The sequence below is a fragment of the Balaenoptera musculus genome, chromosome 1 (assembly GCF_009873245.2).
Source record: "Balaenoptera musculus isolate JJ_BM4_2016_0621 chromosome 1, mBalMus1.pri.v3, whole genome shotgun sequence".
NCBI classification, from domain to species: domain Eukaryota; kingdom Metazoa; phylum Chordata; class Mammalia; order Artiodactyla; family Balaenopteridae; genus Balaenoptera; species Balaenoptera musculus.
Window position 1 is genome coordinate 134096184 of NC_045785.1, and position 19356 is coordinate 134115539.

Here is a 19356-nt window from a genome sequence, read left to right on the forward strand (position 1 = left end):
ATTTCACCGTGGAGGGCCGGATTCGGGGAGCGGATGGCGGGGCTGCTGCGGGGGCCCCACCTGTCCGTCCGCCAACCCTTCCCGCCCCCTCGTTTGGCCGGTAGCGGCCCCTCCTTTGGGCGGGCACCCAGCGGAGGGACTGCGGCTGTTGGCGCGCGCCGCGGCCGCGGGCCCCCTGCAGCAGTTGGGCTCCGCACAGCTGAAGAGCCGCTAGCTGGGCGCGCGCCGAGAAGACCCCGCCGGCCGCGGCGCTCGGGGCCCGCGCGAGCGCGCTCGGTTGGTGCGCGAGCGCGGCTCCGCCCCGCCTGCTCGGCACGCGCCCCCGCCCAGTCCGCTCTCCTCCCCCACCCCCGGCGCGGATGGGGTGGATCCCGCTCACTCCCCTCCCCTGAGCGGCCGCGGCGGCGGCCGGCGCTGAATGAGAGACGCCGACTGCTCCGGTCGCCAAGCGCTAGCCTAGGCGGCGGCGGCTGCAAAGCGGCGGAGCGGGGGGGGCCGGCGCCGTCTTTCCAATCTCCGAGGCGTCTGCCGCGGCTGCACAGGTCGGTGCCCTCGCCGTGGGCCTGGTGCGGAGCCTCGGTGGGCGGTGCGGGGGAGGGAAGGTGGGAGCGCTGCGCCCTGCCGGGCTGCGCGGAGCCGCAGCGGCGGCGGCGGCGCGGGGAATGGCGGCGGCTCGGGCGCTGCGGTGTGTTGATCTCCCGGCCGCGGGCCCCGGCGCTGCTCGCCCTCGGCGCGGAGAGAGGGCTGCGGGGCTCGGGCTGAGGGAGGAGGGGGCCCGGCGTCTGGGAACCCAGGGCTGCGCCTCCCTCGGTGGCTCGCTCTCGGCGTCAGTAGGCGGCCATGGGGTCCCAGCTCCGGGTCTCTGTCCCGAGGCCGGGGGCGCGGCGACCCTCCGAGCCCGCCTCGCCTCTCTCTCTCTCTCTCCTGGGTGGCGGAAGCCCCCGGGCTCCGCCCGCGCTACCCTGGCGCCCAGCGGCGCCTCAGCCTCCCTTCAGGTGAGTGGGAGCTGGGACTCCGGGAGCCGGGACCCGCCGAGCCGGGCCACACCCCCTCCCCGGCCCTCGCAGCTGCGCCCCCGAAGCCCGGCCGCCCAGCTGGCCGCCTGCGGACCCGCAGTCTCGCGGTCAGTGTGACCTGTTGCGGAGCGGTCAGCAGCCCTAGTCACCCGCCGGCCTCGGACCCAGAGGGGCGGTCCTGCGCTGGGTCCGGGCCGGGCGCGCGGCAGGACGCGGGGCCGGGAGCGCTGCCCGAGATCCGGTGCTGTACCGCTAGGAACGGGCGTATTGAAAAAAAGAAGAGGTTCCCCACGATCTGATCAAACAGTTGCAAATATCCGGGATTCTATTGCAGTATCGGATTAGGTAGGCTCATAAACACCATGCTTTGGAGGTGATTTGGGAGAAACCCGAGCCAGGAGTGAGAAGCTGTTATCTGTATCTGGAAAATAGCAGTAAACCTGTGCGGAGCTACATTATCCCCCACCTGACCCCATCAAAGCGCTTTTCCTGTAGCTGTGTGTTGTAGACGCAGGCCAGTTTCAGTGTTCGTGGGCGTGTTTGGGAAGAAGCTGCGAGCTGATAGGAGGTACCTAAGTACAAATGTTAATTTGTTTTAACTGGGAGGGGTGAGGGAGGAGGAAGAAAGGGCACTGATGTTAGCTGTGGAGGAGGGGCCATTGAAACACTAAATTTCTGTTTAAGAGAGCGCTAAAAAGAAATATCGAATACCTGGCGTTTAAGACCGTAAAGTGGGAAATACAGGCAGCAATTAATTGAGCTTTATCTTTTACATGCCCTGGGTTTTAAAATTTCAACGCTATAGTTGCTATAGAGAGCTTTGTTTTCGTACCAGTGTTTATGAGTTGGTGTTTTTCTCTATTCACCATCAAATCGACTTTGTGTAAGTCTCTCTGAAGATGACCATCAGAATTTTGGGAAACTTTTCGATCCGTGCAGCATAGTATTACAGTCAGATCATAGCTTGCTAGCTGTAAAAGCCTGTTCCATCCAGATAATTATGCTTATCCTAGTGCTGTAAAATCATAATGTGTGTTACTGCTGCATATTTTACTGTAGACTTTAGAATTATAAAGGAACTTATCCAAACAGTATTATTTTAATAAAAAGAACCTCTTAATCAAGCTTTGTAGACATAAAGTTTATCATCTAGCTACAAAGATTTGGAAAGTACTTGTTTTACTAGTTTAAAGGACATGTGTAAGGACATAAGATGCCTTTTTGAATAAATAATTTTAACATAATTTATTTTAAGCTTAGTTTTTCTCTTTTTAAAATTCAGTATAATAATTTTGAAATGGTAAGATCTACTTTTTTTTCATTTTATTCATTCATTGACCTTTCTTTCAATTAAGGAATTTGACTTTAAAATACTCAGGGTGGGACTCTGGAAATATTGTTCATTTTGGCTAAATTATTCCAGATTGCAACAGAACTTTAAAGATAGTGCTTGTGTTATCAATATTGCAACATGCTTTTCTAATGTATATTTTGATTATCAGGCAGAACAGACCAGAATCTCCTGAGAGAAAGTATAACAATTATGAAACTGGCTTCGTGAATTTTTTATTTGTGTACTTTTATTATACACGTGAGTAATGTATTTGTGTGTGTTTCTAGTTCTTGTCTTTTTCAACTTTTTTTATCATTACAGTTGAGACAGTAGTTTTTTGTAGTGAATGATGGATAGATGTACAGGTGAAATTGCTCTGTTGCAACTTAAAACACTTCAGCTTTTGTCTGGAGGCCCAGTTTGTTCATTCATTCATTCTACACATGTTTATTGGGTTCCTATTTGGTGCCAGTTAGTTGTCTAGATGTTGGTAATACAACAGAGGAAAAGACAGGTCTGTGCCCTGATGGAGCTTAAAGGGTAAGTAGGCAAATAGTCTACTGCTTCATTGTCAGATAACACTGTTTAGTGTTAGTTTAAAAGTTTCACAAGTAAAAACTCCTCTGATGAGTTTTTTTGGTTAAGGATATTTGTTGTGTTTCTCCTTCTAAGAATAGTGGGAATTATTACTCAGTGAACAAAAGCATTAAGACAGTTGTTTTAAAACTATGCTAATGTTTATGTACTTTGGGTATCTGGTTCCCAAGTACACCAAAAATAAACATTCTACCTGAAGTCACATGATGCACAGTTTACATGTGGTTAAACAGCTTTATTCTTTTGGTTTATATAGTTAAATGTTTGCTAAAAATACTCTCGACACTTGTTTATAATGGAGTCTAATTCTTTTTTTTTTTTTAAGTCTAAATTTTTTAAAAAATCATGTTTTCTTCTTCTGGCTGTGTATGTGTGAGTGGACCAAGGTCCCGTTGTTCTTCCTTAGAATCTGATAACCATTATCACTAAAATCAGAATTTTGACTGAAAGTGATAGTTGTTTTTTTTTAATTAAAATATGACAAACATTGGTGTAGTTCTTCACCGATTACAAAGCTTTTTAATATATATTATTGATACTTCAATATTTTGGTACTTCTTATTTACAGGAATGCCAACAATTAACACTGACCTTAGGTAGGCATTATTATCTCCATCTTAGATGAGGAAATGGGTTTAAAGATGTTAGCACACCACCGATAAGCAAGCAGTGAACCTAAACCCAAGTTGTAGCTCTTACGATAATGCGGTGCTCCACCTGGGGAGTGTGGATGGGGAGAGCATCATCGTCCAGTGCTACAGTACAGCTACTAGCCTGCTTTTCCAGAAATTTCAAAATAATTTTTAAACTTTAAGCCCAGCTGTTAATTGAGATTTAATTAATTGAATTTGTTTTCTTTTTTGTGAGTTAAACTTTAAGACCTACTTAAAATCTAAAAGTACTGCTTTTTTTTGCTATATAAAAAAGGCAGTTTGGATTCACTTTTAATAGTATAAGTGTTTTGAGAATAAGACATTAAAATCATTCCTCTTTTCTGAATATGAGGTTTTTATTGTGTAACAACCGTATTTGGAATAAAACGTCGCTTCAATCTGGATGCTACATTTTTTTTAGTTATTCAATTTTCAATAAAAAGATAATTCAATAGCCTGAAACTCTGGTTTAGGGTTTCTCTTCAGTGAGAAAATGAAGATTGGATGCGAATAATTTCGGTAACTTGGAATTAATCTGGAATCTTTCTTGATTAACATCTTGAACTTTTGATTTAGGAAAACTTTTAACTATGTAATAGGAATAAAAACACTGGAATTTGAAGTGTGTGACATCCACCTGTTCTATGGAGAGAAAAAAGTTTGTATAAATTTAGTCAGTCACTTTAATAAGTAATGGCTAGTTAGGGATGTAGGAAGAGTATGAACAGCAATGTTCATAGGACTTAGCTTGACGGTGCCTGGCAGTTTATGTATGCCACTACAGGGAACTTTGGTACTGGCTTTTGAATGATACATGGCTTTAGAGTATGAGAGGCTTAAAATGAAGCTCTCACCTTGAGCTTAATTGATACCCTTCTGTTATTTTATTTACACAACCTTTTCTCAGAGCAGATTTTTCCTTTTTATCTTGATTTCCTTTTTGTTGATTCTTGGACAGCCCTTTTCTGAAAACCCTACCTAAACAGCATCCCCATCACACTCTACCCTCACCTTTATTTGTCTTCACAACATTAATTTATCTGACATTATAGCATACATTGATTTGTTTATTATCTTCTTCCCTCTGGATATAAACTTCATGAGGGCAGGGACTTAGTTTTGTTCACTGATGTATTCCTAGCACCTAGAAAAGTACCTGGCATAGTTAATACCCAGATAAAATTTGTGGAGTGAGTGAGTTAATTGGTATTAAATGATACAAAACTCACTGGTTTTGTTTTTTGGAAAAAAAATTAGCTTTTGACTTTAAATAATATAACTGTGCAGTTAAAAAGAAAGCTGTACTATAAGACTTAAAATGAAGAACACCACTCCCCTGTACAACTTTCCCTGCCAGGTCCTGCTCTTAGAGCAACCATTTTTGATAGTTTTAGCTGTTTTTTTCTAATATTTACTTCCATATTTTAAGATATTACTTGTTTTTCAATTTTAGATATCTGTTGGCTTCCTCCTGTAGAAGATGAGTCTTTCTATGCTTTTGGGTTCTTATGCCACCTGAACTTCCTCTCCCTTTATCTCCTAATATAGTTATAGCATGCTGTTTATTGTTTACATTATTATGATTTTGTATGCATGTTTATTGTTGAACTGTGCAGTGTACTATGATGATATTTCTTGGAGTTAAAATTTTTTCTTTTTTGTTTTTTGCTTAGTTTCCTGTTTGTCTCTGTTTTTTTTCCAGAAACTGTCTCAGTATGTTCAGACACATCAGGTAATTGATCATTCTATTTTTTTTTTTAATTGGAAAAATTCCAGGGCTCTCCATCCTTTTGCTCAGACCTGCAAGGGGGCCCTCCACTCTGCTTGGTCTTAGCTTGTGATTTTCCTTCATGATTCTGGGAATTCTCTTTGCCTTTTCCCTGCGTTAGAGCCTATGGTCTCTCGATCCATGTCTTCCTCTTTCTCCGATTTACCCCTTTGTTTTGGTGAAATACATCCCTCAGTAACTTTCAAGAAAGGGTATTTGAGGAGGTGAAATTTTTGAGATGTTTGTATTGCTGAAAATATCTTCTTTCTACCCTGACACCTGGTTGATAATTTGGCTGGTCTGGGTATAGAATTCTAAGGTGAAATAATTTTCCCTCAAAATTTAAGGGATTGTACTATAATTTTCTAGCTTCAAGTGGTTGTTGAAAAGTCTTATGCCCTTTAGTCTTCATCCTTTATACGTGGCCTGTTTCTGTTAAGATCCTTTCTTTGTCATCAGTCTCTGATATGTCTCTGATGTTGTGTGGGTCTTGTGTGGATCTTACTTCATTTCTTATGCATGGGACTTAGTGGGCCTTTTCAACCAGCAGTGTCCATATTAGGTGAGAGCAGAGATGATCTAGTACAAGGCTCAGCCAGTTTTTTCTTTAAAGGGCGGAATAGTAAGTATTTTAGGCTTTGTGGGCAGTACAGTCTCTGTCACTACTACTCAGCTTTGCTTTTGTAGCGTGAAAGCAGCCGTAGACATAGACTTGTGGCACAGGTGGAAGGATTAGCCTTTGAACTTTACTAGGAGTAGGGAGAGTTTGTCTACAGAATTGGGAGAGAAGAACAGAAAATATGAACAGAGACATGATGGTGGTTGCTTGAGGAAGTTCTCATCTGAGGTTTTCTGTTAATGTATGAGAAGCAAGATCATTAGCTGAGAGTAAGGAAGAATGGGAGTATGTATTGGAGGTTTGACAAGAGGGAAAATATGTGACATAATCATCCATCAAAGAGTGGGAAAGGGAATAGAACAGAGTAGAAGAGAATAGAATAGAGAAGTATAGTGTGATTGCCAGTCAGCATTAAGGGCCTACTTGAGAGAGATGATTCTGAATTTCATGTTCCTGACTTCAATAGGAATACCTCTAAAATCTCATCAAGTATGACATCTTACTAAAGGTTCCCCCCCCCCCCATCAGATAGGGTTTTAAAAATTAATCATCAGAACGATTTTCATACATAAGTACTATATACATATAAATATGTATATTTTTATACATACAAATGTGGCCTATATAACTGCTTATTTCTAGAGAAATGCCAAAAGAAAGTACTATAATTTTTCCCAAATGCAAATTTTGATTTAGAAATCATTTGTTTATTCATTTTTTAAAAGCCATGGAGCATTTTCTATGTTCCAGGAATAGTTCTTGATGCTGGGGATACAGCTAAAAACAAAAAGACAAAAACATTTGCCTTTATTACATTTATATTTTAACTAACTAACATAATTAAATTAAACACACACAGACATTAACAAGAAAGGACGATTATGCAGAAAAGAGAACATAATAGTTGTTATTAAATGTATTTTTTCAGCTTTACTGAGGTATAATTGACAAATAAAATTGTAAGATATTTAAAGTATACAACATGATAATTTGATATATGTATACATTGTGAAGGTATTCCCCACATAGAGTTAATTAATACACCTCATATAGTTTTCTTTTTTTTTTTTTTTTTTTGGTGAGAACACTAAAGTTCTACTTCTTAAGCAAATTTCAATTTTACAATATAGTGTTATCAACTATAGTTACCATATGATATACATTAAATCTTCAGACTTTTTTCTTATAACTTTCTTATAACTGAAAGTTTATACTACCATTTTACCAACCTCTCCCTATTTCCCCCACCTTACTATAAGTTTTTGATAATATAACTGTAAAAGATTAAGAAATACTTTCTAGTCTTAGTTTTGTAAGAGTTTTTTCTTATAATATCATAAGTATTGCATTTTATCAAGTGCTTTTTCTGTAAGAAATGATCATATATATTTTCTCCATTAATCTGCTAATAGGATGTATTACATTAATAGTTTGCATTATTGGGTCCAACCCTACATAGCTGTGTTGCATTCGGTTTTTTCTCCCTCTAACTGCTGAACTTGATTTGCCACTGCCTTAGAGCTTTTTAAAAATTTACTTTTATCAGTAGATAAATTTATCAGAGATTTATATGTCTCTGTTTTGACTTCAGAGTTGTGGTGGGTTCATAAAATGAGTTGTGAAGCTTTCCCTTTTTTTCTCTTCTCTGAAATAATTTTGTAACCTAGGGATTATGTGCTCCTTGAAGGAACTATAGATGTAATGTCAAAGGTGAAAAATAAAGTTTCTAGAGGAAAACATAGAAAAATATCTACATGACCCTATGGAAGGGAGAGGTTTTTGTTAAACAAGACATAAGGAGTACCAGAAAAGAACGATTGGTAAATTTTTCTTCATTAAATAAGAACTTATGTTCATCAAAGGATACTGTTAAGAGAGTGAAGGGCTTCCCTGGTGGCACAGTGGTTAAGAATCCGCCTGCCAATGCAGGGGACACAGGTTTGAGCCCTGGTCCAGGAAGATCCCACATGCCGTGGAGCAACTAGGCCCGTGTGCCACAACTACTGAGCCTGCACTCTAGAGCCGGCTAGCCACAACTACTGAGCCAGCGAGCCTAGAGCCCGTGCTCCGCAACAAGAGGAGCCACCGCAATGAGAAGCCCGTGAACCGCAACGAAGAGTATCCCCCACTCACTGCAACTAGAGAAAGCCCACACACAACAATGAAGACCCAACGCAGCCAAAAATACATAAATAAAATAAACAAATTAAAAAAAAAAAGAGTGAAAAGACAAGTGACACAGTGGAGAAAGTGTCTGCAATACTTACAGTACAACAGTGGACTTGTATCCAGAGTATATGAAAAATATACAAGTCAATTAAAAAAAATACAGGCAACCCAATTTTAAAACAAATGGGCAAAAGACCAGAAAAGGCATTTATGAAATGAATTATCCATATGGCCAAGGTGAAAGGTACTCACACATAATTTTCAGGGAATTGCAAATTAAAACTATCATGTGATATGACTACATACCCACCAGAAATGGTGTAAATGAAAAAAACCTGATAATACTAAGTGTTGATAAGAATGGAAAGCACTTGGGACACTCATCCATTTCAGATGGGTTTGAAAATTGGTACAAACACTTTGGAAAATTCTTTAGGTAGGTAGCATCTGCTAAAGCTCTACATGTGTATGCCGTATGATCCATCAATTTCACTTCTTGGTATAGACCCAACAGAAATCAATATATATGCACATCAAAAGACATGGACTTTAGAAAACACATAGGGGTAAATTTTCATGACCTTGGATATGATACCAAAAACAGGAACAACAAAACAAAAATGAGATAAATTATATTTCATCAAAATTTAAAACTTGTGCTTCAAAGGACACCATCAGGAAAGTGAAAAGATAACCCACAAAATGGGAGAAGATATTTGCAAATCAAATATCTGATAAAAGACTTGCATTCAGAATACATTAAGAACTCTTAACAACTCAATAAAAAGACAACCCAATTTAAAAATGGGCAGAGGATCTGAATAGGCATTTCTCAAAGAAGATATACAGTAAGCACATGAAAAAATGCTCAACATCATTAGCTGTAAGGGAAGTGAAGTTAAACCATGATGAGATACCCCTTCACACTACTAGAATGGCTAGAATCAAAAAGTTAGACGATAACAAGTATAGAGGAAGATGTTGAGAAATTGAATCCCTCATCCAGTAATAGGAATGTAAAATTATATAGCTACTTTGGAAGATAGTGTGGCAGTTCTTAAGATGATTAAACATAGAATTACCATATGACCCAGCAGTTCTTTCCTAGGTATATACCCTAGGGAGATGAAAACATGTCTCCACAAAAAATTGTTCACAGATGATTATGGCAGTGTTATTCATTGTAGGCAAAAAAAATGGAAACAGCTCAAATGTCCATTACCCAACAAGTGAATAAACAAAATGTGACATATCTATACATTGGATTATTATTTAGCCCTTAAAAGGAATAAGGTACTGATGCATGTTACATCATCAGCAAATCTTGAAAATATTATGCTAGGTGAAAGAAGCAGTCACAAAAGGCCACATATTATATGATTCCATTCATATGAAATATGCAGAACAGGGAAATCTGTAGAGAGAAAACAGATTAGTGGTTGCTTGAGGTTGGGGCTAGGGAATGGGGAGGTCTAAGGAGTGTGGGATTTCTTTTTAAGATGATAAGAATGTTCTAAAATTGACTATAGTGATAGTTCTACATGCCATTGAATTGTATACTTTTTTTGGGGGGCCGTGCTGCGCAGCTTGTGGGATCTTAGCTCCCTGACCAGGGATTGAACCCGGGCCCTCAGCAGTGAAAACTCAGAGTCCTAACCACTGGACCGCCAGGGAAGTCCCTGAATTGTACACTGTAAATGGGTGAATTGTATGGTATGTGAATTACATCTCAAAGCTGATTAAAAAAAAACAAGACATGGCAAAAATAATCAGTGATGTGAGGACATTGTCACCATATTTAATTGAGAAAAGCAAGATACAGAGGAATATATAAAATACCCATTTTAGTAAAACAAACAATAAAAACTCTGTGTGTGTGTGAGAGAGAGTATAAGTGATCTTGTAAGGCAGAAAATGTTGCACATCAAATGTAAACATTTGTTACCTAGTTGGTCTAAGGTAAAAAGGAGAGGGAGGGAAAGAAGGGAGAAAATAACTTAAAGGAAAAGGGGTTGATTTAGTAAAAACAGCATTTATAACATCATTTCAGTTATGTAAAACATAAATCTTAAAATGGTAGTTGTCTATATGGTGAGGTACCAGGGGTTTTTTTCTTTATCATGTTTTTCTGGGTTTGATCCTTTTTGTTTTATTAATACAAATATCTGAAACTAAATTAAGAAGCAATACAAATAAAATGTTATAAAATCTGAAAAATAGCAGTTTTTTACATAATAGCTCCCAACTGGAAGCAAGCCAAATGTCCATCAGCAGAATAATGGAGCAATAATTTGTGGTATGCTCTATACTGGAATACTATACATCAGTGAAAAAGAAGGAACTACTGCTATACTTAGCAAATGTGGGTGAATATCACAAAATGTTGAAAGAAACCAGACACAAAAGAGCATGTACTCTGTGATTCTCTTTTTTTGAAGTTCAGGAAAAGGTCAAACTCATCTATGTTGATGGAAGTCAGAGCAGTGGTTAGGGGTGGGGACTAGGGGAGCAAGACTTCTGGAGTGCTGGAATTGCTCTATATCTTTATTTGATTGGTGGTTGCATGCATGTCTACATAGTAAAAATTCATAAATACATTTCACTATTTATGTATATCTCAATAAAAAAAGTAAACCGTCAAGCCAGAAAAAAAGAAAAACAAGTTTTAAAAAATCTGGTGCTCATATAAAAAGTCTTTGTATACTTCCAAGGTTAGTTATATCACTTTGAAAGACAGTTTCTCTCTACCCTCATTTTTTTTTTAAATTTTTTTTTTTTAATTTTACTTATTTATTTATGGCTGTGTTGGGTCTTCGTTTCTGTGCGAGGGCTTTCTCTAGTTGCGGCAAGTGGGGGCCACTCTTCATCGCGGTGCGCGGGCCTCTCACTCTCGTGGCCCCTCCCGTTGCGGAGCACAGGCTCCAGACGCGCAGGCTCAGCAGTTGCGGCTCACGGGCCCAGCCGCTCCGCGGCATGTGGGATCTTCCCAGACCAGGGCTCAAACCCGTGTCCCCTGCATTGGCAGGCAGACTCTCAACCACTGCGCCACCAGGGAAGCCCTACCCTTATTTTTAATGGCTGTATTGTATCACTTTGTGTGGGTGTATCATAATTTATTTAAGCAATCTCTTAATGGACACTTAGGTTGTTTCTAACTTTTATATACTATGAAGAATGATAGAGTTCGCTTTTTTTAAATACATCTTCCTGTACTTTTTTGATCATTTCCTTTTTTTTTTTAATTTTATTATTTATTTTTGGCTGCGTTGGGTCTTCATTGCTGTGTGTGGGCTTTCTCTAGTGGCATGCGGGGGCTACTCTTCATTGCATTGCACGGACTCCTCATTGCAGTGGCCTCACGTTGCGGAGCGCGGGCTTCAGTAGTTGCAGCATGAGGGCTCAGTAGTTGCTACATGTGGGCTTCAGTAGTTGTGGCACGTGGGCTTCGTACTTGCAGCGCGCGGGCTCTAGAGCCCAGGCTCATTAGTTGTGGCACATGGGCTTAGTTGCTCCGTGGCATGTGGGATCTTCCCAGCCTAGGGCTCGGACCCGTGTCCCCTGCATTGGCAGGCAGATTCTTTTTTTTTTTTTTTAACATCTTTATTGGAGTATAACTGCTTTACAGTGGTGTGTTAGTTTCTGCTGTATAACAAAGTGAATCAGCTATATGTATACATATATCCCCATATCCCCTCCCTCTTGGGTCTCCCTCCCACCCTCCCTATCCCACCCCTCTAGGTGGTCACAAAGCAGTCAGCTGATCTCCCCATGCAGTGCAGCTGCTTCCCACTAGCTATCTGTTTTACACGTGGTAGTGTATATATGTCAGTGCTACTCTCTCACTTCATCCCACCTTACCCTTCCCCCTCCCCATGTCCTCAAGTCCATTCTCTATGTCTGCATCTTTATTCCTGTCCTGCCCCTAGGTTTGTCAGAACCATTTTTTTGTTGTTGTTTAGATTCCATATATATGTGTTAGTATACAGTATTTGTTTTTCTCTTTCTGACTTACTTCACTCTCTATGACAGACTCTAGGTCCACCCACCTCACTACAAATAACTCAATTTCATTTCTTTTTATGGCTGAGTAATATTCCATTGCATATATGTGCCACATCTTCTTTATCCATTCATCTGTCAGTGGATACTTATATTGCTTCTATGTCCTGGCTATTGTAAATAGTACTGCAATGAACATTGTGGTACATGACTCTTTTTGAATTACAGTTTTCTCAGGGTATATGCCCAGTACTGGAATTGCTGGGTCGTATGGTAGTTCTATTTTTAGTTTTTTAAGGAACCTCTATACTGTTCTCCATAGTGGGCAGGCAGATTCTTAACCTCTGCGCCACCAGGGAAGTCCCTCTGATCATTTCCTTTTGATGAATTTCTAAAAGAAGGATGGATTGCTGTTTGGAGGTTAAGTACATTTGCATTTTTGCCCATGGCGTATAATTGTTTGTTTCTCTATACTCTTACTGACTTGGTGATTAGCTTTAAAAACATAAATATTGATCTGTTATGTAATAAATTCTCCTTGTCTTAATTTGCATTTTTAAACTTTTTCAGTGAAGTTTATATTTTCATGTTTTCAGACATTTGTGTATAATTTCCTTTTCATATCTTATATTCTTATTGCTCAGTCTCTTAAAAGTCTTTTAAGGAGATAAGTCAGATAAACAAAAAGTACATAAAGATTAATACAGTTAACCCCTCAGAAAGAGAAAGACAAATACCATATGATATCACTTAACATGTAGAATCTAAAATAGGACATAAATGAACTTATCTATGGAACAGAAACAGACTCACAGACACAGAGAACAGACTTGTGGTTGCCAAGGCGAGGGGTTGTGGGAGGATTGGGTGTTTGGGATTAGCAGATGCAAACTGTTACATAGAATGGATAAACAACAAGGTCCTATTGTATAGCACGGGAAGCTATTTTCAATATCCTGTGATAAACCATAATGGAAAAAAAAATACAGTTAACCCATAACTTAAGAAATGAAACATAACCAGTGCAGTTGAAGCACCCTATTACTTAACATGTTAGAGCTCTTTACGTATGAAGAATATTGTTTTTGTTGGTTTTTGTAGATCTTTTCCCTATTTTGTTTTTTTGTCACCTCTCTTATTTTATTAAATCTAAGTTGGCTTCAGTTGTGAGATACACTGTGTAACGTACAGTTAAGGATAGAAATATGCTGTCAGTTAAACCATGACACTCTGTTAGTTTTAAGAGGCATCCTGACTTCAGAGATGTTAAAAGATGAGAAAATATTCATCCTAGAATTGATGAAATGCATGTGTTCTGCTGTCTATGTGTGTCATGTTTTCTTTAGTCAAATTTATCAGTCTTCTACTGTTTCTGTTTTTCTGTTGTCAGTCCTAGACTTTCCTGTGCCAACATTAAAAAAAAAATCACCTATGTTTACTTCTTGTATTTTTATGCCTTAATTGTTTTTCATCTTTAATTCATCCTATTTATTTTAATGTAAGATCTAATTTTTGTCTTTTTATCCAAATAGTTAGCCAGTTGTCATAAAGTTAAAGGCCACTCACAGTTTTTTGAACAAGGAATGAATGATATATTCAGATGTACTTGTTTGAAAAATAATAATATGGCTATGGATTTTGGTTGGGTTTAGTCTAAAAATTATCAGTTGGATTATCTATTAAATATATATCTTAAACAATTAATTAATTTGCAGTAAAAGGAATATGAATGTTACAACTATGATTTCATGTTGCCTTAAATAATAATGCATCTGAGTATTCTTGGAATCAAATAATTAATTAAATTTAAAATAATTTTTTGCAGCCTAGGCAGTGGTTTTAATCCTGGGCTTAAAGTTTGTATGAATCTGGGCAAGTTACTTAATTTCTTTAACATTCAGCTTCCCTATTTGTAAAATGGGCATAACGGTGTCTTCTCAGAGGATCACTGTGAACATTAAATGAGAAAGTGTAAGCAAAGTACTTAGCCGAATTAGTTCTTCACTCTTCCTCCTTTTGGGACCTTGAAGATCAAGTGTACTAATCACAGCCTAGCTTTTCTTGTATCTGAGGTTACTCTAGATCTCTAGGATTCCTAGAGTAAATTATCTGTTAGACCTCTTCAAATTCTGATTTAGATTTCTCAGGGTTTGATTAGAATTTTTCTGGCCTTCTGGAATTAGCTTATGTGACAAATCTATATGATTTCTGTTGCTGCTTTTAAGCTCCTCTTTTGTGAATGTGCTGAAATTTTCATAGATTTTAGGGTTTTGTAGGTAGGGGATTTGTATGTATTTTAGGTTTGATTGACATAGTTTTTATTCTCTAAATTGTCACTAGAATAACCTCTGCTGTTTTTCTTTTACAGTTTGGATTTGTGGATATATTTTTTTGTAGGTTTGTGTGGTTCAGATGCTCTATGAGGGTACAGGGGTAAGTCTATTAAAAGAAAAATGTTTTGAGGATATCCTTTGGATCAGAAACTCCGCTTTTGACTTGCTTCTTTTTGTCAACAGTATTTCTGAATGTTTTCTGTGAGCCCAGTACTTGTGAATGTTACCATAGAAGAATAAGTTTTAGATCTTGCACTCGTTGTCTACATCTTCTTGGTGAGAGATGAAGTCTTATATGTGAGTGAAACCACAGTAAATAACATGAGATCGTATGTAGTTATGTGTCAGATTGAAGAGCAGTTTGCAGGAGAGGAGGGAGGCTCAGTGAGGGCAGGAGTGGTCCTTAAGAAATGTGTTTCATTAAGGTGGTAAGAACTTAAGTATTGGGGAACAGCATTACTGAAGATATAGTAATAGGAATTAGTCTTTTTGGCATGCTTTGGATTGAAGGGTTTTTGGAGGGATGGAGTGGGAAATAACTTGGTAAAATGGACAGGTTATTCAGTCCTTAGAAGTAAAGCAGATTAAAATTTAAGGGATAGTACATATTGTTAATAACTTAGCTTCTCACTCTGTTTCCTTTCTTCTTAAGGCTGTAAATTGATAATTTGTAAATGAAGATTGGAGGGAAAATCCAAACTGTTTAGAACCAGTGTTCTTTTAAAAAAAGGGAGGGGGGCTTCTAGTTATATATGTATTAGGTAATCTTCCCAACAAGAAGGTTTAAAACAATATTGATAGAAAAGTAACATTAGTAAGTTTATATGCTTACTTTTCCCTTTCTGTCCCTATGACTTGGTCTTAGCTAATTATGTAGCAGAAGGTTTTCAATTCAAAGCTTTCCTCTGCCATTAAGAAAGCCAAAAGGTATAGGGTTGAACTCATCTGCAGAAAGATTTTTAGAGATATAATGTTGAAGGTTTGAACTTAAGGGAACTAGCAGTACTATTGAAGCCGTCTGTGGGCAGCGTGGGCAGCTGTGAATTGGCTGTAGTAATAGTGTCAACACGTCTAGCCCCCTCTTTTGCTTCAGTTCAGTGTGGTGCAATAGACATAGCTATAGGAATGGATAGGGTTATTGATGTTTACTACTTCTGTCTCTGAGCAGAATTGAAAATGATAGATGGCAATGGGTTTTTCCTTCTCTCAGTCGTAATACTGTTGCTGTAGTATGGCCACCCTTGACCTAACAATCGCTGGGCCTGTGTCCCATGTCTTACTTGTGCGACCCTGTAAGTTATATGATCTCCTTAATAACAACCAAAATTTGTATTTATAACTCCTTAATTATACTATAACTAAATAGATTAAAAATACTGACAAGACCTTTGAGCTCCAGATTAATGGTGACTTAGCTGACTCAGTGTCCTAGACATGTGTTTTATAATTCTGGTGTGCCTACAGTTCCTTTGAAGGAAATCTCCTTTTTCCACAGTACACTGCAGAGGAACAGACTTTAATAGCTATGTTTTTAACCATATAGAGCTATATTGCACCTGATTGGTCCAGGAGTGGGCATTTGACCTAAGGGCTGTTCATCTTTAAACCAGCTAACAACCTAGGATTGGCTGGTGGGGAAAATTACAGCCATTTATAGGAAACATGGAGTTAATTTGCCATTGAACCATGGGAGCTGAAGCTGGAAGGATACATTAGTGTAGCATCCTGTAAAACTAAAGTTTAAGAGACTGGAAAGTAAGTATAAGCAGAAGCTATGAGTTACAGAAATGACAAAGGAGTTGAGGAAGCCAGTTGGTAACCAGAAAAGAAGATGGGGCGTCTGTGCTGAGAGAAGCGCAAAGCTGTAAGCAAGAAACCATGTGGTGAGAGAAAGACAGGCACAGAGCCTGAGATTGACGATTCTGCTTTCTGGCTCTGTAGATACTCTTCTTCCATTACTCTAGTACTTGTGTGGCTCCTGCCCTTCTTGAGGCCACATCCAGTTTTTTCCCAAGAAAGAATGCAGGTTTTGGGGTCAGACTTTTGGCAGTTGAATTCTGGTTATCTCTTTTACTAGCTGTGTGACCTTGGGCAGGTTGTTTTAACTGCCTAACTCTGTCTCATTCCTCATCTGTAAAAAGTGAGCATCGTAAATAATTCCTTTCCTTTTGGGGTTGATGTGAGGATTAAATGAGATGACACATACAAAGCTTTTGCAACAATACTAAGATCATAACATATACCTAAAATCATATTTGGGGTAATTTGAATGAATTTCTTGCAAGTAAAAGAGCCTAAGTAGTTAATTTACTTGTAGATTCACTTAGAGAAGTGCAACCCAGTGTGTGGGTTGGTAAAGATTATTGTAGGTAGTGTATAGGGCATTAAAAAATACTGTCTTATTCATTGTGAATAATAGGGCTTGCTATATTTACAGGCATACCTTGTTTTACTGTACTTTGCTTTATTGCACTTCACAGATACTTTGTTTTTTACAAATTGAAGGTTTGTGGCAACCCTGCATTGAGCAAGCCTGTTGGTGCCATTTTTCCAACAGCATTTTCTCACTTTGTGTCTCTGGGTCACATTTTGGTAGTAATCCTCACAATATTTCAAGCTTTTTCATTATTATATTTGTCATGGTGACCTGTGGTCAGTCATCTTTGATGTTACTATTGTAATTGTTTTGGGGCACCACGAACCTTACCCCTGTGTAAGATAGTGAACTTAGTAAATGTTGTGTGTGCTCTGACTGCTCCACCAACTGGCCATTGCCCACCCCCACCCCCAGCCCCGCTGGTCTCTCTCCCTCTCTTGGGGCCCCCCTATTCCAAGAAAGGGTATTGAAATTAGGCCAGTTAATAACCCTACATTGGCCTCTAAGTGTTCAAGGGAAAGGAAGAGTCACACATCTTTCCCTTTAAATCAGAAGCTAGAAATGATTAAGCTTAGTGTGGAAGGCGTGTTGAAAACCGAGATAAGAAGTGAAACAGCCTTATTGTTCATAATGGAGAAAGTTGTAGTGGTCTGAACAGAAGATCAAACCAGCTACAATATTCTGTTCAGCTAAAGCCTGATCCAGGGCAAGGCCCTAACTCTCTTCAATTGTATGAATACTGGGAGAGGTGAGGAAGCTGCAGAAGAAAAGTTTGAAGTTAGTAGAGGTTGGTTCATGAGGTTGAAGGAAAGAAGCCACCTCTATAACATAAAAGTGCAAGGTGAAACAGCAAGTGCTGATGGAGAAGCTGCAGCAACTTAGCCAGAGGATCTAGCTAAGATAATTAATGAAGGTGGCTATACTAAACAACACATTTTCAATGTAGACGAAACAGCATTCTATTGGAAGAAGATGCCATCTAGGACTTTGATAGCTAGAGAGGAGAAGCCAATGCTTGGCTTCAAAGTTTCAAAGGACAGGCTGACTCTACTGTTACGGGCTAATGCATCTGGTGACTTTATTTATTCATTCATTCATTCATTTATTTTTTGCTGCACCACATGGCTTGTGGGATCTACTTTAAATTGAAGCCAGTGCTCATTCACCATTCCAAAAGTCCTATGGCCCTTAAGAATTATGCTAAATCTACTTTGCCTGTGCTCTACAAATGGAATAACAAAGCCTTAAGGGTAGCACATCTCCTTCCAATTTTTGTTTGTTTTTCAAAACAACTTTTTATTGAAGCATGGTTGATTTACAATGTTGTGTTAGTTTCAGGTGTACAGCAAAGTGATTCAGTTATATATATTCTTTTTCAGATTCTTTTCCATTACAGGTTGTTACAGGATATTGAATATAGTTCCCTGTGCCATATAATAGGTCTTTGTTGTTTATTTAATTTATATGTAGTAGTGTGTGTCTGTTCATCCCAAACTCCTAACTGATCCCTCCCCCACACCTTTCCCCTTTGGTAACCATGTTAGTTTTCTATGTCTGTGAGTCTGTTTCTGTTTTGTAAATAAGTTCATTTGTATCATACTTTTAGATTACACATATAACTGATATCATATAGTATTTGTCTTTCTCTGTCTGACTTACTTCATTCAGTATGATAATCTCTAGGTCCACCCATGTTGCTGCAAATGGTATTATTCCCTTTTTATGGCTGAGTAATATTCCATTGTGTGTATGTATGTATGTATGTATGGGTATATATGTGTGTGTGTATGTGTGTGTGTGTGTGTGTGTGTGTGTATATATATATATATATATATATATACACACACACACATACCACATCTTCTCTATCAGTTCATCTGTCAGTGGACATTTAGGTTGTTTCCATGTCTTGGCTGTTGTAAATAGTGCTGCTGTGAACTTTGGGGTGCATGTATCTTTTCGAGTTAGAGTTTTTGTCATTTCTGGATATATGCCCAGGAGTGGACTACTAGATCATATGGTAATTATTTTTTAAGGAACCTCCATACTGTTCTCCATAGTGGCTGCACCAGTTTACATTCCCACCACCAGTGTTTACAACATGTTTTATTGAATATTTTAAGTCTACTGTTGAAACCTACTGCTCAGAAAAAAGATTCCTTTCAAAATATTACTGCTCATTGACAGTGCACCTGGTTACCCAAGAGCTCTGATGGAGGTGTACGAGATTAATGTTGTTTTCATGCCTGCTAGTACAACATCCATTCTGCAGCCCATGGATCAGAGAGTAATTTTTACTTTCAAGTCTTATTATTTAAGAAATACATTTTCTAAGGCTATAGCTGCCATAGATAGTGATTCCTCTGATGGATCTGGGCAAAGTAAATTGAAAACCTTCTGGAAAGGATTCACCATTCTGGATTCCAGTGAGGACATTCATGATCCATGGGAAGAGGTCAAAATATCAACATGAACAGGAGTTTGGAAGAAGT

General features: G+C 39.1%; 1 protein-coding gene across 4 annotated transcripts in view; it reads left to right on the forward strand.

Annotated features, from left to right (window-relative positions):
* The first annotated feature begins 387 nt into the window (after positions 1-387).
* Positions 388-19356, forward strand: part of RALGPS2 (Ral GEF with PH domain and SH3 binding motif 2) — a 166794-nt gene continuing 147825 nt past the window's right edge. Inside the window, exons 1-3 of one of the 4 annotated variants that reach the window (XM_036833827.1) lie at positions 1255-1361; positions 2519-2607; positions 5273-5331. The gene's annotated coding sequence lies outside the window, so the exon portion shown is untranslated. Of the gene's footprint in view, positions 543-1254; positions 1362-2518; positions 2608-5272; positions 5332-19356 lie in introns of those variants that run through there. The other 3 variants (XM_036833924.1, XM_036833986.1, XM_036833743.1) reach the window with 3 other exon arrangements.